This window comes from Triturus cristatus, chromosome 1_2, assembly GCF_964204655.1.
Source record: "Triturus cristatus chromosome 1_2, aTriCri1.1, whole genome shotgun sequence".
Classification (NCBI taxonomy): Eukaryota; Metazoa; Chordata; class Amphibia; order Caudata; family Salamandridae; genus Triturus; species Triturus cristatus.
The window spans coordinates 550,316,848-550,338,990 of NC_140580.1; the positions used below are offsets into that span (position 1 = coordinate 550,316,848).

Below are 22,143 nucleotides of genomic sequence, written 5' to 3' on the forward strand. Positions count from 1 at the left end.
TGAAACCCACAATCCGTGGCTAAGGAGAACAGTGCCTTATCCATTAGGGCACTGGGGCTGCACAGAATAGGCTGTTGCCATGAAACTTAGTGTAATAACCGCTTCCAAACAGCGCAATACTACTTAATGCGAGTTGAATATGTCTTCCCTTACTGTAAATGGCTAGTGTTTCTGCTCTCAAGCACGCTCCCAGATGGTAAAGCTCCTACATAAAGTGCAATTGCAACTCTAGAAAGAACCTATAAGCTTCTGTAAATATTCAATTTGAAAGAGACACGTTAGGGATAGATTTCTTACCTAAGAATTACCCCCAGGCGTCAGACTGGATCCGGAAAGTTTTTGTCAGCAGTACCCCTGCTCGTCTGAAGGTGCTGTCGTGCAGCTCCACGTCCGTCATAGGCATCGTGATCTTCAGGATAACGTCGCGGCAGCTACTTAGACGCCGCCCTCACGCGCGGACGTCAGTTCTTTCTTCTTCCGCACCAGCAAGCGCAGATCCGGAGAGAGCTGTACCCCCAGTCAATTTTTGACTGAGTATTTTGGGACTTAGTCTTTTTTTGTTGTTGTTTTTTTGTTGAGTGTTTGACTCCTGGTGTTACAGGGATGCCCGGTTTCAAGTCATGCAAGGTTTGCCCCCGCATGAGGTCAGTGACGGACCCGCACAGTGAGTGTCTCTACTGCCTGGGGAGCAACCATAACCCCACGTTGTGCCCCAACTGCCAGGCCATGGCTCCGAAAACTTTGTGGGAGCGGTCCCGAAAGTTGCTTGAGGCCAGGAAGTCTGCTCCGCGCCGTTCAAGGTCCTGGTCCCGTGGGAAGTCGAGGGACCGGTCGCGGAGCCGCCACCATCGTTCGAAGAAGTCTTCACACTCTGGGTCAGGTAAGGCAAAGCACAAGAAGTCGAAGAAGCGCCATCGCTCTTCGACTTACCCTAGCCTGTCGCGCGACACGGCTGTGGGTGGTGGCACTCCAGCGGAACCTACGAAGTTTCCGACGGCCTACCCGCCTTTCCCGGGTCCATCGGCGACTCCGGCCCAGCTGCAGGAATTTCTGTCAGCCATTGGCCTTCTCTTTGGCCAGTCAGGCCTCGCTGGCGCGCCTTCGGACCCGGAGGGTCCGACTGGGGGTCCTCACCCTTCTTCATCAATGGCTCCGGCCGAGACATCGTCGACTGTTCCGGCCTCGGCACCGCGAGACCCCCATAGATCACAGCCGATGTCGGTTGGCCTCGTACAACCTCCACCGACATAAGACGTTTACGGCACCACTGCCGGCCGGCTCCCCGGTCGATGTCGTCCCCAGCTTCCACCCCGACATGGAGACGGTGCCAAACCAGTGTAGATCGACGCAGATAGGGAATTTTTATACCTTTCTCCATCCTCCTCCTTTTTTCCCACCTGCCCAGCAGGTTATGGAGGACGGGGAAGACTGGGAGGGGTCTGAAGACCCTCTCGCAGCCCAATGCGAGTTAGACCCGGACTGGGCAGAGAATTTGGAGGACGCAGGTGATCTGGATTTCTATCCAGAACCTGGCGCACTGTCTCCTTCTACCGTGGCTACGGAGGAGGGTAGTACTTAATCAGTGGTGTTGCGTAGGGCAGCAGAGGCTCTCCACCTCGAGCTCCCTACAGTGGCCGTCAGGACTAAACTCCTGACAGAAGTGCTTCGGCTGGCGGCTTCCTCTGCGAAGCGGCTGCTGCCCTTTAATGATGCACTTTTGGACATTCTTTTGGGCACCAGGGCAAGGCCCAACACAGTGGGTCCTGTGGATAGGAACGTGGCCCGACGCCATCGCCCGGCCCCGGGCGACCCCATTTTCCTCTCCCAACACCCTTGGTTGTCCAAGCATCTGCGTCTGAGCGCATTCCCTTTCGCACCTCCAGACAGGGAATCCAAGAAACTGGAGCAGTTTGGGAAGAAGATTTTCTCTTCGCCAGTTCAGGGTTGCGGTCTGTGAACAACGCATGCCTTTTGGGCCGTTATTCCCACTCTGTGTGGGATACGGTGGCGCAGGTACTGCCTCAGTGTCTGGACGATTCGTTGTGGCCTTGACACAGACTATTTGCTGGGCAGAGCGATTTCCACGACAATGGAGCTACGCCGTCACAACTGGCTGAGGACGACTGGCTTTTCTGGGGATGTCCAGAACACTCTGATGGACATGCCTTTTGATGGCACTCGCCTTTTTGGCGACAAGGCAGACAGTGCGTTGAAGTGTTTAAAGGACTCGCGGGCTACAGCAAAGTCCTTGGGCCATTCGGCCAAGCGCACTCCTTCGGCTTCTGCTTTTCGCTCCTTTCGTGGCCAAGGAAGGGGCGCCTAAACACGTTTGTTTCAAAGCCACAGGCCTGCGCAGCAACAGTTTCAGCACAGCCGCAGACGTGGGACCTGCCGAGGTCGGTCACGGGGCCAGCAGGCGGGTCAGACCACCACCTCCATTGCCACCACTGCCTCCAAACTTTCCTAGTCCAGTGTTTCAGGCCCACCACACGCCAGAGGGCGGCAAGATTGGCCATCCTCTCCCCCACTGGCGAACCATCATTTTGGACAGGTGGGTTTTACAGATTGTCCAAAGGGGCTACTCCCTCCCTTTTGAGACAACCCCTCCAGCCATGCCACCTCAGTACCACCGCATGTGGGGGGGGGGGGGGATCACTTGGCACTTCTTCAGCAGGAAGTTGCAGCCCTCTTGGCCAAGAGGGGCCATCAAGCGTGTTCCAACGCCAGAAGTAGGTTGTGGTTGTTACTACCACGACTTCTTGGTTCCAAAGAAGGACAAGCGCCTGCATCCTATCTTAGAACTTTGGCACATCAATGACTTCTTCGGGATGCTCACACTAGCTCAGGTCTTGTGTGCCCTAGACCCGCAAGACTGGATGGTAGCGTTGGACTTGCAGAACACTTACTTTCATATCCCTGTCCTGCCGGCCCACCGGCGTTGCCTGCCGTTCACGGTAGGCCACGAGCACTTTCAGTTCACCGTGCTCCCTTTTGGCCTTACCAGCACCCCTCGGGTGTTCAGGGAAGTGATGGCGGTGGTGGCAGCTCATCTGCGCTGATCGGGGGTTTCAGTCCTCCCCTATCTTGACGACTGGTTGTTAAAGGCAGGCTCGCACCAGGTAGTCTTCTACCACCTCCAGACTACGGCCGCCATCCTGCATTTGCTGGGGTTCTCCATTAGCGTGCCGAAGTCGCACCTGATTCCCTCTCAGAACATACTCGTTATCGGAGCGATTCTGGACACAGCGCAGTTTCGGGTTTATCCTCCCAAACAGCGAGTCCGGGACATTCGGACTATGATTCCGATCTTTCGGCCCATGTCCTGGGTTTCGGTCAGGATGACCTTGAGGCTGCTGGGCCTCATGGCCTCCTGCATCCTGCTGACCAATGATGCCAGATGGTATATGCCGGCTCTGCAGTGGGACCCGAAGTTCCAGTAGGCGCAGCATCAAGGGGACCTGTCCGAGTATGTCCCGATCTCGGAGGGCACTGCACGACAGTTGCAGTGGTGGCTCACAAACCAGCATTGGGTCAGCGGCAGATCACTCTCCCTTCCTCAACCGGTGCACACAGTGGTGACAGATGCATTCCTCCTGGGATGGGCGGCCACATGGGAGAGGCGGAGATCAGAGGCCTCTGGTCTCCAGCGGAGTCCAGGCTCCATATCAACCTTCTGGAGCTCCAGGCGATCCTACTTGCACTGAAGGCATTTCTTCCCTCTGTCAAGGGGAGAGTAGTGCAGGTGTTCACAGACACCACCACCGCCATTTGGTACTGTAAGAAGCAAGGCAGGGTAGGGTCGTGGGCCCCATGTCAGGAGGCTCTGCATCTCTGGACATGGCTGGAACATCAAGGCATTTCCTTGGTGGTTCAAAACCTGGCAGGTTCTTTGAACACCAGGGCGGCCGAACTCAGCCGCAGGTGCATAATGGATCACGAATGGTATCTTCACTCAGGAGGTGGCGCAAGGTCTCTTTCAACAGTGGGGAGAGCCTTGGTTAGATATATTCACCACCGAAGAGAACACTCAATGTCAACAGTTCTGCGCGTTGGAATTTCCAAGGCGGCACTCGCTCTGTGACGCTTTTCGTCACGAGTGGAGTTGCGGTCTATTGTAGGCCTTTCCGCCTATACCACTTCTACCCAGACTGCTGAAGATCAGGCGCAACCAGGCCCAAGTCATATTTGTGGCCCCGGACTGGGCTCGAAGAGTTTGGTATCCCGAGCTACTCAGCAGGAGCGTAGATCCCCCGATCCGGCTGCCTCTGCGGGAGGATCTTCTGTGGCAGCAGCAGGGGAAGGTCCTCCACCCGAACCTGTCCAGCCTCCACCTTTTTGCGTGGAGATTGAGCGGCAACAGTTGATTCCATTGGACTTGCCTCCTGAAGTCTGTGATGTCATTCTGGCAGCCAGGCATCCCTCCACTAAATCGGTATACGCCTGCAGGTGGAACAAATTTGTGGCATGGTGCACAGCAAAGGCTGTAGATCCCCTTTCTGCCCCTTTTTCAGAAGCCCTTTTGTTCCTTCTTTCTTTGGCCCGGCAGGGCTCTGCTCTGGGCACTATTAAGGGCTACCTTTCAGCAATTTTGGCCTCTCTCAGGCTCCCTCATCAGCCCTCTCTTTTCAAGTCACCTGTCATAAGTAGATTTCACCTTTTCCCTCCTATTCAGTTTGTGATGCCGCAGTGGGACTTGAACCTGGTTCTTACTTATTTGATGTGCGCTACTTTCGAGCCGCTTCACAACTGTCCTCTTCGTCAACAGACTTTAAAAACTGCTTTCCTGTTTGCCATCACCTCCGCTAGGCGGTTGAGTGAGCTCCAGGCTCTTTCATGTAGACCTCCTTTTCTGGCTGTTCATCCAGACAAGGTTGTGCTCCGCACTCTTCCTTCCTTCTTGCCAAAGGTTGTTACTGCCTTCCACATCGGGCAGACTATCACACTGCCCACTTTCTTTCCACCTCCACACCCTTCCAGAGAGGAAGAGAGGCTCCACCGTCTGGACCCAAAACGTGCGTTCTCGTTTTACCTGAATCGCAAACAGTTCCGGATGGATGACCAGCTCTTTGTTGGCTACGTAGGCACCAAGAAAGGCTGCGCTGTACACAAGAGGACTATCTCCCGCTGGGTCGTCTTGTGTATGAAAGCCTGTTATTCTCTGGCTAAAAAGGAACCTCCGGTGGGACTGCGCGCAAATACTACTAGGGCGACAGCAGCTACTACTGCATTGGGACGTGGTGTCCCCCTGCAAGACATCTGTCAGGCAGCCACGTGGGCCTCGCTGCAAACTTTTACTAAGCATTATTGCCTTGACAGCCAAGTCCGGAGAGACGGCTTCTTTGGCCGTTCTGTTATCCGTGACTTTCTGGTGTGATCTTGGTTCGCAGACACCCCCCACCCCCCCAACCGGGGGTGGTATTGCTGTCCCCCTTCAGAAAAGAAAAATCGACAACAATAGATCTTGCCAAGCGAGCAGTGCATGTGCTGCGTCGCTAGGCGAGACCTAAAAGGGATGATAGAGGCTATGCTCCAGAGAAGGGACAAATACAAGAGAAAACAAACTATCAAATAAGAACCAAGCAAATAAGAGGGACAGAAAGCAACTGAAGGCTACAAGCCCACTGTGAGTGCACAATAGGTCTTTTGCAAGTAGACAGCAGTGCTGCCTGGCAGTCAAGATCTAAAAATATTAGGTGAGCTGTTACAGCTGTACAGAAATCCGGAAGACTTTTGGGCATTTTGTTCAGGGTGCAAACAACAATTTTTTCCAAAGTGTACTGCAACTAGAAGCAATGGACAGGTGGTCGTTTGAAGTGCAGCCCCAATGCTAAAATTGCAGTTCCCCTCCATTGAGACCAAAATGAAAGTTCTAGTGAAGAATTTTCAGCCAGTGACATCTGGGCCCCTGCAACTATTAACTAACACCCTCATAGAAGCCTTGATGGTTGTGCTGTCAAAACAATGTTCTTGTCCGACCATCGGTCGGCAAGTAACCAGGCAACATAGGCGAGAGCCTGGTGATTCAAATTTCCTTGCAGGCATTCTACTCCGGAAAATCTCTTTACGCAGGGTTCAATCAGTAAGACAAACCCAAACTCATTTCCTACCACTCCCTAAGAAAGAGATCCTTGGTGATCGATGTTTATGGCAAACAGAGGTTTGCTTCTGCCAGCTTGGCACTGCTTTCCATAAAGTCTGTCAGGGCGCAACATGCATGCCTGCCTATTGGGACATGGTCAGTGAGATCTTGCCAATGGTTCTAGAAGACCTTAGGACCTCTCTAGATCAGATAGTTCATGATGGGCACAATGCAGGGAAATAAGTTATCCGTGTGTGTCTAGACACCACGGACAGCACTGGCAAACCAGTTGGTACCAGTATCGTGGTTCAAAGGTACGCCTGGATGAGGGAGGCCGGATTTTTTGTTGAGAACAAGTATTGCTGATGAATATGCCCTTCGATAGGTTCAGACTCTTCAGAGACCAGACAGACCCCTTGTTTGGTAAGGTTCAAAGACCGTAGGGGCCTCGGTGCTTTCCTTGGAGCTTTGGAATCCTTCAGAACAATTTCACCATCAGTTCAGCAATTTTAGGGCTTTTCTAGGGGAGGGAATAGTCCATAAGCAGGACCAGGCCTCCACATCCAGTGATACAAAATTTGATTCCTTTCAAGGCCATGGACATTGCACCAGCAGACACCGTACAGGACAGCAGGAGCACCAGACCCCCAACTCCTATCTCACTTCAACAGCAACCAAGCCAGTTTAGTTTGTCCTCACTGACTTATGCCTGGTCGGTGGGAGGCAGGATTCTTTATTTCCTCCCAGGTTAGGGATCCATCACATCAAGACAGATGGGTCTTACCAATTGTTCAAATTTTAATTAACTACCCACCCCAACGCACCTTCCTCCTGCACCCGAGTGAAGTCTGGTGACAACGGACTTGCTGCAGTCACTCGTAGGCCACCTTCATACAACAGCAGAACTGATCCATTGTTGGGTTCCACCAAAAACAAGCAGAAGTCCCACCTCTTTCTCTCACAGAGACTTCCATTCATTTGGGGCAATCCTGGACAATGAGGTGAAGTTCAATGTAAATACTCAACTACAGTAAGTCTGGCACATTCAGGCTATGATCATGATGTTTTGGGTTAGTTCTCGGAGAGGTCTGCCCTCCGGCTTCTTGGACTCGTGCCCTTGTGTATCCATATGATCCATGTCAATTGTCACATGCAGGCAATGAAATGGAACCTGTAATTCCAGTAGACTAAGCGGCAATACTTTCTCCCACCTCCATTCAGATCTCAAAGGGAGACTGCCTGAGGTTTGCGGTGGTTGGCTGTGACGTGACCCATCTCACTCGGTCCCGCAGCAGACTACTCTCCCTTCTCCAACAAGAACTTAGTTGTGAAGGATGCATCACTACCTGGTTGGGGAGTGGGGAGAGGAGAATCACCTGGGAAGATGTTGCTCAGAAACATTTGGTCTCCAGTGGAGAGTGAGCTCTACATCAGTCTACTTGTGTTTTGTACCATGCGTTTGGCCCGAAAGCTTTTCTAAAGTCTATCAGAAAAAGGCTGATGCAGGTTCTCAAGGACAACAGCACCAACGTGTGGTACTGCAACAAGCAGGGAAAAGCCCTGTGCCAAAATGTGTTACGTCTCTGGAGGTGGCAGGTTCAGCAGAACCTCTTAGTAGTAGCCAACCACCTGGCAGGGTCCTTGAATGCCAGGGCGGACAAAATTAACAAACACCTGGTAGATCATGAGCGGAGTCTGCATCCCAAGATGGCACAAGGCATTTTTTATCAGTGGTAAGAGCCCTGTTAGGTCTGTCGCCACCATTGAGAACGTGAAAGCCTAACGATTTTCCACATTAGAGTTCCCACAACAGAACTGGTTCGGAGATGCATTCAGCCTGAAGTGGAACCCGGACATCTGTATGCCTTCCCACAGCTACTTCTGAAAACAAGTAAGAACAACTGGGCCAATTCATGTTAATTGACCCATGCTGCCTCCAAGACCCGGAACTCTCGAGCGAGAGTATCTGTCTTCCAGTCCTGCTACCAAATTCAGGAGTTTTTCCTGTGTCACAACCCTGGGTAAGAAAGCGGCCTGAGTGCCCAATTACTCGATTCTACAGATAGGAGGTGGTGTAGGCTGGTTGCACTGAAAGTGCCTCCTGTTCCCCTGTGCGACGAGCACACTCAATCATAATGAATAAAGTTTTCTGGGTCATGAGTAACAGCAAGGAACTGTGCATATGGTCGAAGGACATTCACTTAATTAATGTCAAGACCAAATTATGGATTAAGGTCACTCACTTCCATGTCGGACAATCAATCACTCTACCAGCGTTCTTCGCCCCCCTCAATCCTCAAAGGACGAGAAGCTCCACGGGCTGGACCCCAAAAGGGCTTTGAGCTTTTATACTGAGTGTAAAAAGGCCTACTGAGCGACCAATCAACTCACTGTGGGGTTAGCTGCCACGAAGTGGAAGGCTGGGTAGCAGGAACCTATTGAGGTAGATTGCATTTTGTACCAAGAACTACAAAGTAGTGGCCAATAAAGAGCCTCCCAAAGGTCTGACAGCCCATTCCACCAGGGCCAAGGCCACTATGACTGCGCCTGATGAGGGGTACCGGTCCTCTACATCTGTCAGGATGCAAACTTAGCATCAGCGCATAAATTTATGTAGCACTACTGCCAAGACAGCCTGGTCCAGGAAGGAGGACACTTTGCCCGCTTGGTTCTGCAAGACTTTCTGATTCGAGTCCACTAAACAGGCCCTTCACCTTCAAGAGGTACTGCTTTGGTATTCATTATAAAGGTGAGTAACCAGTGGTTAGTAGCATCCATCAAAACAATATGTTAATTTCCTTTAAGTAATGCTCTTTCTGGTTGAGACTCTACTCAGATTCTTCACTGCCCTCCACATCCCTGTTCTATGGAGTGGTCGCTTTAGCATCAAAGAAGTCCAAAGTTCGATATCAGCATACCGGCACCAATAATTGTTTAACATTCCACATTAAAGGGAGCGGAAAAGGAAAAAAAAAAACTGACATCCGAGCATAGGGGTGCACCTATATGTATGCATATTTAAGGTATTTCTATGGAGCAAACTTAGTCAAAAGGCAGTGGAGCGCTATACATGGTCAAAGACTAGTATAAAGGCAACAAATAATTTTAGGAAGAAGCTGCGTTGTGGGTGGATAATGCACTGTGATGTAGTGCTCTTTAAAGTGGGGGGTCTCCAAAGCTTCACTAAACTAGAGCAGCATTGGGGAGGTCCGGATGGATACAGGAGTACTGTTACAGATCCTGGGTGCATTGATGGAAAAGGCCTGCTGTCTTGCTTTTTCCTTTGACACTTCGTCTGCAGTCTGATGGATATCCTGGCTGCAGGTGTGTCAAGAACCACAAGAGATGACGAGTTTGTATGCAAGATAAGCAGTGGAGCTGGTCGTGATGGCTTTGTAAAGGGTGCAGCTGGCTTTGAAAAAGGTGTGGGCAGGCAAGGCGAGCCAGTGTAGTTCAATAAATCAATCAGGTAATTGTGAAGCACGCTACTCATCCATGAGGGTCTCAAGGAGCTACGGTGGTGGGGGGATAGCAGCTCCGGTCAGTCGAAGAGCCAGGTCTTGAGGGTCTTCATGAAGATGTGCAGAGTGGAGGCACATCTGATGTCGATCGGGTGCTCGTTCCAGGTCTTAGCCGCAATGTAGGAGAAGGCATTTCCACCGCTTCTTGCTCTGCAGAGGAGCGGGGCTTCGGTGAGGTCGGTGGATCAGAGGTTTCTCTTGGGTACATGGAAGAAGATCCTTTCGTTGAGATATTGGGGTCCAGTGTTGTGGAGGCATTTGTAGGCTTGGGTGAGTATCTTGAGTTATTCTCTTCGACAGGGAGCCAGTGGCGGTCTTGCAGGTGTTGGGTGATGTGTTTGTGTCGAGAGATACCGAAGAAGAGTCTGGCTGCAGTGTTCTATATGGTCTGTAGTTTAAGGAGTAGAGATTTGTTGATGCAGGCGTAGAGGGCGTTTCCGTAGTCCAGTCTACTAGTTATGAGTACGTGGATGAGTGTCTTTGATTCAGGTGGGAATCCACTTGAAGGTCTTGCAAAGGATGCGGAATATGTTGAAACAGGTGGAGGTGATGGCGTTGATCTGTTGGGTCATGGAGAGGGAGGAGTAGAGTAAGATGCGGAGGTTCAGGGCGTGGTACGTGGGGTTGGGGGGGGGGGCTGCCGAGGGCAGTGGGCTACCAGGTGTAGTCTTATGCAGAGAGGGAGGGTCCGAGGACTTCGGTCTTCTCAGAGTTGAGCTTCAGGCAGCTGCTGCTCATCCAGGATGCGACGTCCTTCATCCTTTTCTGGAAGCGGAGACTGGTGTTGATGGGGTCCTTGGTGAGGAAGAAGTTGAGCTGGGTGTCGTCGGCGTAGGATACTATGCTGAATCCATGCTGTCAGACGATGGTGGTGAGGGGGGACATGAAAATGTTGAAGAGCCCAGGACTAAGCGATGATCCTTGGAGTACTCCGCAATTGATCTCTGTGGGTTCGGAGAGGAAGTGTGGAAGTCCAATTCTTTGGGTTCTGCCGGTGAGGAAGGAGTGGAGCCAGTCAAGGGCGGTTCCCTGTATACCGGCGTCGTGGAGTCTGGCGGCAAGTGTGCGGTGGGAGACTTTGTCAAAGGCTGCAGAGAGGTAGAGTAAGATCAGGGCCACTTCATGATAGGCGCGAGGTGATCATATTTCTTCAGGCCCAGGATGCGATTTGCTGCCCCTAATGGGTGCCAGAGTGCAATCTGGGAGGCCATGGAGTATCTGGGAGGCTCATCCAGATGCAAGAGTACAAGGTTCAGCAGTTCTGAAGTCACTTTCTGGAAGAACCAATTCAGGGTTAATCCATGTGAGTTTGGGACTCAGTTACAGTTGGGGTTTGAAGCAGTTACGGGTCATATCCGAGTAAACTTTGCACTATATCTGGTTTGCTCATCTTAGCAAGTTACAGGAATTCTATATTCGTACAGATCACCTTCAGGTAGGCGCAGAACATCCAGGTCTGGATGATGTACCAGCAGTGTTTGAGGTGTTGGATGACTAAAAGCAGAGGCATCTTTAAAGTAGAGCTTATCGTCGGCATATATGTGAATCTTGATGCTATTTGTGAGTAGAGGACCAAGAGGCTCCATGTAAAAGGCTGAAGATGGCAAGATGACAGGAGAGGGGGGGGGGGGGGGGGGGGGGGGTAGACTCCACGGGTGATTGGGGTCTTTTCGGATCTGCAGATGTCCATGTGAAAAAACTTGTCTGTTGGAAAGGTAAGGGGAGAACCATTGAAGGACATTGTGGATGAATCCTATTCGAGTCTTCAGGGTGCGTATGAGGGTGGGATTGCCGAGTGTGCCGAAGGCAGCCAAGATGTCCAGCAATAGCAAGTGTCAGGGGTAATCATATGTGGTCAAGAGAGCATAATCTACGATGTGCAAGGTACTGGTCTCTCTGCTGTAGCACAATCGGAAGTCATAATGGTAGCCATGCTGGTCATAATTAATATTGATGTAATCTTTTAACTGAATGTAGACTGTTTTTCCCCCATGTTCTTGACAATGGATGGTAAGGGAGTGAAGGCCGATGGAGGTAATCTGCGTCTAGTGTAGATTTGTTTCAGTGTAGAAGTATCTGTAGGAAGGTCCAGGTCGATGCAGTGCTCGGCTGCCTTGAAGTGGTCTGCTACTGTTGGTAACTTTATTGACGCTGTTGGTACTGCACTATATTTTGGCTGATGAGATGAGCTGTCTGCGCGTTGTGAAGCAGGACTTTAGTATCAGGAGGTCCTTGGAAGTATTAAGCTCTGCTCCATTTCCGGACTGTATGGAGCAAGCGCATGTCTACACCTACCGGAAAGCAGGAATGCTGCTGAAAAGAATCTCTGGAATCAGTCTGACTCCTGGAGGGGATGTTGTAATGGTAAGGAATATGTGATTATATAGTGTATACGCCAAAAACATTGTTACTAAAGTAACTTACTCATTTTTGTGGAACTGAAGGTTGGTACATACAGCACAGCAAGCATCAAACCGCATTTGAAGGCAGCACCATGTGTTACTGAAAGAACATGCGGAGGGACAAGCAGCTCTGTAACTCAAAGAATGCACTCCAGCACATTACCGAGGTCTTACACTCTTCAATACGCTTTCTCATGAAGTTTTCTTTAAAAAGGGAGGTGTAGGAAAGTGTCTTTTTGTATGGTCATTCCCCCCCCCCCCCCCCCCCCTCCCCCCAGTTTCCTTACTCTAACGCTGCTGGTTTTTGACACCGAAAGTGCACTGGAGCCTGCTAACCAGGCCTCGGTGTCACTGCCCTCCCACAAAACATGATGCATGTGAATTGGTGACGCCAAAGGTCAAGGGCTTTAACCCCCTTATAAGTCCCTGGTAGGTAGCACCCAGGGCATAGGAGTTAAAGGGGTCAACAGGACCTGCAGCACTGATTGTACCATCCTGCATGACCCAAACAAAAAGAGGACAGCAGGGCTGCCATTGCAGACTACAGGAGCAGTGCAAGCTGCTCAAACTTGAATTTGCCCTCACAATGAGCGGCAAGGTCACTGCACTATTTTTTAATATATGTCAGTCACCCCTAAGGTAGGCCTCCTGAAGACCAGGAGGCAGGGTGCATTATATTAAGAAATTGGACTTATAAGTGCAAGCTTATATATCCCTATAGTAGCCTCCTTCCACTAGAGGGGCGGGTCATAGGTAACATGGGCTAGCACACGGGCACCCCAGGATGGCAGCTCCATTATGATCCCACTGAAAAGTGTTGAGTTTGGTATCGAACAACTGGTCTCATCCAACCAGACTTTTTCCTAAAGTCGGATTTGATGTGACATGCACCCAGGTGGCTACCTTAGGAGTTTCCCACCAGGTAGTTACAGCCTTTCGTGTGCCCTGGCTGACAGCTACGGCCACCAACACAGGAATCTGACACCCCCCCCTCCCTGGGCATCGTACCCACAGAGGGAATCAACCAAAAGTAAATTGTCTAGTGTAGTGTGGAAAACGTCGTCCTGTCCTCCAGCAAGTTTTAGGCAGATGCAGTTTTCCCCCCGCACTCCAGGACGTCAAAGTGACCATTGGCTAAGCTTGTCACTGCAAAGGCTTGTTGGTAGTCAGTCGGGCTACCACTACCTTTCACGCTGTGCCTGAAAGGAACCCTGCAGCATTTTTAACCAAATGCATATGTGGCCCCTTTGTTGAGATTTTGCACACCCTTCCTCACCAGCACATTCTGAGCGGTAAAACCAGCAACCCGCGGCTCCCACTTCAGCACCAGGGGCAGTCAGGATAACAACTCTCCACCCCCCCCCCCCCCCCCTATGAGCCAGGTAAAAATCAACTCGCTGCCCGAGCCTGGTCCTGGGATCCACCTCACTTTCACCCTCAGTGGTTTCCACGGAACTACAGAACTAGACCTGCAAGTAACAGATTGTCACTAGTACATTTCCCCATAGACTACAACATTAAAGTCAGCTGGATTGAAATGCACAGATTTTCCTTTAAAAATCCATAACTCTGTTTATGTTCACCCAATTGTGATAGTTTTATGGTCGATTTTTTATTTTTGAAAATCTGATTTATTTTTGATAAATTAGTGTTGGATTTCTTCTGAGTCATATCAATTACTTATTGTCCTGGTTAGTACTTTGAAATACTTAACACCTGTACCTCTATTAAAGCCGGACTGTTCTGTGCCACACAACCAGGGCTCAGCTAGGGATTTATTAGTGTGAATCCAATGGACTCATTTGGGGTCATGTGAGATTGCATAGAGAAACCTAACCAGCCTCCCTGCATAATAACCCACTTTTCTACAGGATGTTATCAGAAAATTTCACTAACACCTGGAAATCAGTGCCTTTCAATGCGCTTTGTCTGAAACGTCTAACACTGCTCAGTTATGTCCCTTCCTGTTGAAAGACACTGCAGAAAATGGGTTTTGTGAGACTGCTTCCTTCATCCCGGAAGCTTTACTGGGGACATTTAGTTGCATGAACTGTGGAAAAATAATGCTTTGGGAAAAGTGTAATAAAATCTTATTGGCAGTTAACCAAATTAGCATAAATCATGATTTACATGCTAACCATGGTTAATCAACGTATTGTGCCTAGTAAAGATGTGCACAAGACAAATGTATAGAAGAAAGATGAAGGTGACTGCCAAGAAAAGCATATACAAGTAGGTTGTGTGCTCGCATGCAGCACTACTGCACCAGCGGCTGCGCTTAAAAGCAACAAGAAAACAAGCATTGAAAATGCAACAGGTCTCGCCTGGTTAAGTTAAAGCCATTTGCTTTGCTAATGGTATTGTATAGCAAAGCAAATAACTAACTTAATAAAAGGCGAGACCTATTGCATTTTTAATGCTTGTTATATACGACAGCAAGGTTCGGCAGAAAGGACACTTCACCCACTCCGTTCTGAAAGACATTTTGGTATGAGCTCACTCCGCAGACTGCAGAGTCCTCATTTGGCTCCCACCTCCCCATCTTGAGAAATTGTCTCTCTTTAACATCTTAAACGGTCACAAGTTGGTACTTGGCACACTGTTAACAAGTTTTCTCACACAGCGTCTAAAGACAGGGAAAGAGAAAGAAACCGGCGTCAATGTACAAGGTGGGCACTTTTTTTCTGGGAATGTTGGTTTCTCCTATCTCGGTATAATTTTCTCACCAGGGATTCTTGTGTTTAGCCTCCACCAGCCCACCCCCCCAACCCTCGTTTACATCTCCATTCCTCTTTTTGCGTGTAACGCATAATCTCTTTTTTTAGAATTCTTGCCCAACCACCCCTTGTACCTCTCTAACTGTTGCCCATCCCCTGTCCTTCATGGATGGCTGGTTCTTTGACGGTTTCCTTTTCTGTAGATCTTTCTCCGTCTCCCTTTCCCGACATCCCCGCTCTGGCTGGGCATTCTTTTTTGTATCCATCTCCCCAACACACCTTCCTCTTTCTTCAGAGCTGTCTCGCCCTCCGACTATATAAACCAAGCCTTTCCTCCGTGGAGTGCCTCATGAAATGTTTATGAGCGAGAGTAAGTGATCTAAACAGAGCTGTGGCCGCAAGCTCCGGCGGCATCGCCTCGCTTGTCACAGTCCCGGAGCACTCAGGCCTCGGTGGCGAGCTCCGGCAGCACCGCCTCGCTTGTCACCAGGACCGGAGCGTTTCGGCCTCCCGCGCGCGCTGACGGGACGCGTGCGAGGCCGGAAATACCTGGCAAAGAGCGGCCTTTCTTTACTTTGGAAACACTTTGGCAAGCGGGCATTGATGTCTGGATCTGTATTCGGTTCTCTCCCCCCGTTACGGACCTTACGGTGCCAGGAGGGGGTGGCTGTGTGCGGGACGTCACGTGAGCTCACCGCCTTTGTTCACGGACACTGGCAGTTTACCCAGCATGCTGCAGGTGGAGGGTTGGAGTGTACCCTTTCTGTGCTCTTTTAGCCATGCCAGCCAACGACTAGGAAATAACGACAGAGTAAATCCCCAAATGAATACGCCTGACTTTGGGTTTGAGAAAATGTATGCGCTAAAATGCCTTGGTACCCTGGCCTGAACAGGATGCCCTACTGAAAAAGTGCTCACCATGACGTATTTTTTTCCCTTTTTCTGCCGTCCCAGGCCCCGCCTTCTAAAAGGTTTCTTATCTTTATGGGACCATGTGTTTGGCCCCATAAAGATAAGAAACCTTTTACCACACACGTAAATCAAGCAAGCCAGTCCAACTGGGACAGCTCTAAAAGAGAAATGTGTACGTCACTGGAAGCTCTTTTCCAATGGCTGGCCACCGTTTAGCATAAAGGGTGACGCCAGCCAATGGAAGAGAGGGGCGGGGCTTAAAACCCGCTAGTGAAAGCTACCCTAAATCATTAAATCTAGTCAGCGAGCCTGCGCATGTCTGCGCAGCCTACGCCAGGCGAGACCTAAAGAACAAATTGGGGGGGGGGGGGGGGGGGGGGGGTTGGATTGCTGACACTGAATCCAAATCAACTTTAGCACCTCAGTGTTTGACATCCAAGAAAGTGTAATAAATTGTTCTTAGAGGAAAGACACAACCGGTCAATTAAACTAGGCAAGATGTATGCATGAGAAAGCAAAGGATACATTCTTGAGGTTCCACTGCACAAGCATAATGGTATAAATGGTGTTCCAAGTATATACACTTGCGGTAAGTTTCACATACTGCGCGTCGCAGGTGAACTTGGAGGGCATCTTCCACAAGTGGTGAAACTAACAGTGGGTTCTTCTCTCAAGTGCAAAAAGTTAATTTAGTAAAGTTGAGAGGTTTGAACGTTCCACTTATATTTAAATTCATCTAATTTGATAAGCATACAGGACAAATGCCTTCAGAGCTGATCGCCGACTTTCTATTAAGAAATGAGGAGAGAAAAAAATCTATTAGATGGGAGCCTTCGAAGACCTTTACAGTTTCACAGTGAAAAATTAACCGTTTTAGAAAAAACAACTGTTCTACTGAACAAAAGAGTAAGGGTTTTTATAGAAATATTCCGCCTAGCTACCTTGCTAACAGTGTGCACAACTTAATCAGGGAGCTGGTAATTCTTCTAACATCAATTATATCCTGAAAAAATCTACTTCACTACAGTAGATTCCAAATTACCTGTTGACCTACTACCTTCATTAACAAGCATTGGCATAGCCAATGGGTCTCGCCTTTGGGACCTTATAAGTGTTTAGCCATGCAACAGTTCATGTTGTTGCACCAAGGATATTGTGCTGCATAACTAAATACTAATAAGGTCCCAAAAACGAGACCTATTGGCTATGCCAATGCTTGTTAATTTTTGGAATGTTGTGCGGTCCACGGTGTCTGGTAAAGTTTCATGTCGCCCAGGAGTGTGAAAGGTGGCTCGGTGACAGGGAGAGGGGATGAGGGGGTGTAACAAAGGATCCTTTAGAGTGCAGATTGGATCTGACAGTCCAAGGACCTCCCCCTGAAAGGAGCCCAGTTTTTAAAAGGAATTTTTCAGAGGAATAAACTATTTAATAAACATATATGTGCTTCGGACATACACAGACTAACATGCATGTACACAAATGTGCTTATTTATGTCCTTCTCGGAAAAGGAGCATGAGGGACCTGCACACATAAACCAGCTGTTTTGCCATGGGTACTGTGCAAGCGCTGTGCCGGCGAAACCTGACAACACAGATGGCTTGTGCAATAGGATCCTGTAATTTCCCTTTCTTAGAAGGATTACTCGCAATCTGTGATTATCTGGCAAATGAGGTTCAGCATTCACTGAAGCACTAAACCTCGAACCTGACTGGTTTGATAAGTTTTAGAGAAAACCCAGTAATTCTGGCTCCTTTGAAATGTTATTTCCAGGAAGTACGAAGCCCCCGCCAAGAGACCCTTATATGCATTGTGCGTTGAAAAAAGTATTAATCAGTCAAATCATAACAAAACTCCCTCTACAGCCATGCATCATTTTCCTGGATAGAGGTCAGTCTCACGTTTTCATTTTGATTGCATCACGGCCTTTTTGCATATTTTGTCTCCTGCTACTTGTCTAACATGTTATGCATTTAATTTTTTTAATGCTTGAATACTGTTTGCATTGTCCCCCCGGAGCTTTTGGTGTAAACACAACAAGTGTGGCACGCCTGGGCATACACGTCATCAAGTCAGTCATTGATCGAAAATTAAATATTATATTAAAGTGCAGGTACTCTGACTCCCAGGATACCTGGTTGTAACGTAGAAGTGCAGATACGCTATCATTAAAAGTAGGCTAGTTAAAAATACGGAACTGTGCCTTTCAAATTAAAAAGTGCAGCTACCTAATAACTGTCCATTTAAAGCATGGATTTTCTTGTTAAGGGGCGGACCTCCCTAGTTTAATGAGTCAAAGCCCATTTTGCTCTCGTTTTATTGAAGAAATGCAAATGTTTGTCTGCTAAATGGCTAAAACATTCACCCGGTCCAAAACTGGGAGGTCTGAATTGAATCATTCTAATATAATACGGATCTCATAATAAAGTTCCTGGCTTGGGAGCCATGTGCTTACAGTACTCTGCGTGCGCATGGTCTGCGGCACGATGACTTGTGAAATGCCTTTGGTTTCTAGGTCATTTCTTTAATTAGGGGCCAGTTCAAAGGATGCTCGACCTCTGTGGTTTGTGGCTAGGTGCGAGGTGTGTGAGCCTGAAGGCCACCATCCAAGAAAGGCTGGCAGCAAGATGAGCAACAGGGCGAGAGGCTTGCAGAACTGAGCCTCACTGTACTGACTGTACAGTATTCTGAGAACCTCTACTATGAGATCCCCGCCCCTGCACACCTACTGGCTGTACATCCATGAAAACGAATGCGTCCGTCCGTAATGCAACTGGTGCTCATGTAAAGCGCTCCGATACCTTCAGTTTGCGTTGGCGCTTAGTAAAATGACTTTCAAAAAAAGAAAGAACAGCAGGAGTGGGAGGAGATGGGAAGCACAAGCAGAGGGAAGGGTAAAGCAGCACGAAGGAGCCAGAGGGCATGGAGAGTGTAAGCCAAAAAGAACAAGCAGGAAGTGGGATAAGGGAGGGGGTGGCAAATGGTGATCACTTTCGTGGCCGCTTTGATGTTCACGGAGTACATCAAAGCGGCCGCGAAAGTGATCAGGCAGGCTGACAAATGGTGCGCGCACCCGGCGCACATGCACTGTATTTGGAGGCCTGAAAAGCACTAGTCTGCACTTCCAAATCCCCGCTTACTAAAGCTCTCGCCAGAGCAGCGATAAAGCGCTGGCTCAGGCGAGACCTAAAAAGTCTAGTAGCGGCGGCTACTGAACCATCTCGTAAATTTTCATTACCTATCGGGGTTTGTAAAATCAGGTACAATACACTGTAGGTCACACCCGGTAAGGAGCAGGGTGGGCTATGTTCTAAATGACGCTAGGACAACCCCCCCCTATCAGCGCACCTGTTTGATCGGACACCATAAGGACTGACATATCCCAAGCGCGCCACCAAAGGAATAAAAGAAAAGAAAAAATGACAAACACAGCCAGCTCACCCTTGTGCTTACCAGCCCACTCCTCAAGCACATATCATCATCTTCCACCTAGTTCCCCTGCCTGCACTTACAGCGAACGGAGAGTCATACCTGCAGGAGTGAGAATGCACGTCCCGTCCAGGCCAAGGCAATTATAGGTGCATTTCCCCCCGAAAAAAAGTCCTGTTAATAAAGAAATACAATATTCGCATATTCCGACTAAAGCAGAATCCACAAGTGGGTCCATGTGAACGATGACAACCATGACTACAGCCATGTCAAGCATGCTTTGGATTATAAACTCACTAGCAAGTAAAGATTCCAAAAGTTTCCTGAAAAGAGAGCCCAGAAAACAAGGCGCTCTATCAACATCCCACACTGGTTGAATGTTTAGAAGCCGAGAATGAGGGAACGTTTTGGTAGTATGACTAATTTGCTGCCCATGTTCTTTTAAAATCTTGTAAATAACTGACCAATAACAAGGTGTTTCACTACATTTATGAAACAGCATGCTAGATTGTTGCCGTGGACCCCATGCACATGCTCTTTATATCCCTCTTGTACCAACACATACATAGGAAACATTTGATCAATAGCATGAGGTTCTGTTATGTATCCATTAAATAGTATATAATTAGCCATGAGCAATTCAAGTAAGCTTAGAAAATCTCCATTCTGGTAGTGGTCTTGCCTTAATTCTGGACGATATGGTTTTGCTGTTTATACGTAGTGGGAGTACAGATTGAGACCTAGTACAAACATTAGGTATGGCAGGAATATAGGTTTTTGTCTATGAGTATTGTTTATCTGCTTCCATTACTGTGAAAACTAACTAGAGAGTTATTGCATGTAATGTCTGCATATGGGGGGCCACAAGAACAATGAATTGTGAGCTGATGTGTGTCATGTATTGTGTTTTATATTAGCTATTGTATTTTTTTTTATAATTGTTATGACACTTTTTATGGATTATGGCCAAAATAAATTATTTTCATCATTACAATCTCAGAAAACCTCATGGCTCATGGTGCACATTTCCTTCCCTTCTTTGTTTTTCACTACAATGCTCCTCCTCCCAACCCCACCCATTAGCTCAATCTACTTCAATTCGAACCTAACCAAGGATAGTCTGCTCCTCTATCAAATACGTAACCAACCTATGTGACTTTTACAGCTAGTACCAGTATTTTCACTTTCCTTATGCCCAATTACCTCCACTTACTTTACATTTCTGAGTGTGCTACATGAATATGTAAATTTACCGGTACCCAGACAGGTCAGTGTGCCAACAGCACTACTTTAACTTGTCTATGCTGGTTTAACTGGCCACTTGGTTTAGTTCTTACTGTGCGAATGTAGTCGATCAAAAAGTTAGGCAAACCATACAAAAGCACAGAAAGGTGTAGTCAACATTTCTGAAAACGACACTAAAATTTGGAATTCGGTAGGGGGGGGGGGGGGGGATCATTTAACTATATGGCCTAAAATATCCTCACCGATAATATGTCTTCCAACATTTCTTTGCAAAAAATAAATAGACTCCACAATACCCTTCGAGACAACAATTCGATGGCTTAAAGTGCCTTCTATTGTCTCGACAGGAGATCGAGATTTGAAAAAAGTATACAGATGCAAGCAAATACATTTAAAAAATATCAGAGCTGGATCCCAGTAAAACCATACCCACTGCATCGTGCAAACCAGGTGTCAATAAGTAAAGAACGGCTTTTCCCTCACACAATCTGTGAGAGGCTGTAACTAAGATCAAGTGAACCACATACAAAGCAAACCTTTTTGTCCTAATATTTGGTCAGTAGATCTGCAGTTACTAGTTTATCACGGCTCAGCCTCAAGAGAAACCTAAAAAACCCGATGGATGCTAAAAGTAGGCATTCAGAGGAACGAAATAACACCCGATTTGATAGCACGCGATTTTTTTCTTCTATTTGGCCTAGTCACTGGTTTAACCAAGCAACACCATAGAAAGAACTTTACAATTCTGATAAACAATGCAAAAAAGATATACAAGAAAACATGTGCCTAGATATTCAAATAGAGAAATAAGTTAAGGGGTGCAAAAGAAAAATCAAAATACAGAGGAAGTGGAAGTAAAACCAAATCAAACAAGCATTGGCATAGCCAATAGGTCTCGCCTTTGGGACCTTACAAGTGTTTAGCCAGAGATAATGACTTTGCCAATATTTTTAAGCTATACTGTAGAGAAGTGTGACTGCCGTGCATCAGGCAGAAAAGTTATAATAAAAAAGTGTCAGAAGCAATTTTGTTACCTTATATATGACCAAGAAGACATTATATACACAAGTGACCGATCCTATTAAAAAAACGTTTTTACAATAAAAAAAAGGTCTTCAGTTTTCTTTTGTCCTTGCAATGACGGCAACTTCTTTCTGCCTATTCCAATAGTTGTTTGTTATAGCTTCTGTTGTCATTATTGTAATTATAAACAGGAGGGTGAAGGTTGAAAAATGTTACCTGTATTATAACACTAGCAGCGAACGGATGCTAGGGGAGAATCAACGGGTGCTAGGGGAGAATCAACAGATGCCAGATTCCGAGAGCAGACTGAGGTGGTGGTGGTTACTTGTGCAGAGGTGGTGATGCTCAGGTAATGCTGAGGTGATGCTCAGGTAATGCTGAGGTGATGCTCAGGTAATGCTGAGGTGATGCTCAGGTAATGCTGAGGTGATGCTCAGGTAATGCTGAGGTGATGCTTTCTGGCACCAAGGTGGCGCCGAGTGATGCTTTCTGGCACCAAAGTGGCGCCGTGATGCTGAGGTGGCGCTGCGTGGAGGAGGGGGAAAGGGGGGGAAAAAGAGGGGAAAAGGGGGGGGGGGGGGGGGGGAGGAAAACAAAATCCAACAAAGGGGTGATTCACAGGCAGATAAGAGTTGCAATGTTAGTGTTCTTTTAACTAACATTATCTTTCCATTCGCATTTAGCACCTTATTTACTGCCTGCACATCACCTATGATGAACCGCCTGCTAAAAGTCGCACATCCCAGATGTGAGGTGTTAACGAATCACGAAGTTTCCCAGAGATCCCCGGATGCCTTGGTGAATCGGATGAGAGCAG

The 22,143-nt window shown here is 48.2% G+C and overlaps 1 protein-coding gene across 2 annotated transcripts in view; it reads right to left on the reverse strand.

The window, feature by feature from the left end:
• Nucleotides 1-22,143, reverse strand: part of LCOR (ligand dependent nuclear receptor corepressor) — a 343,287-nt gene that overhangs the window by 283,430 nt on the left and 37,714 nt on the right. The window lies entirely within an intron of this gene.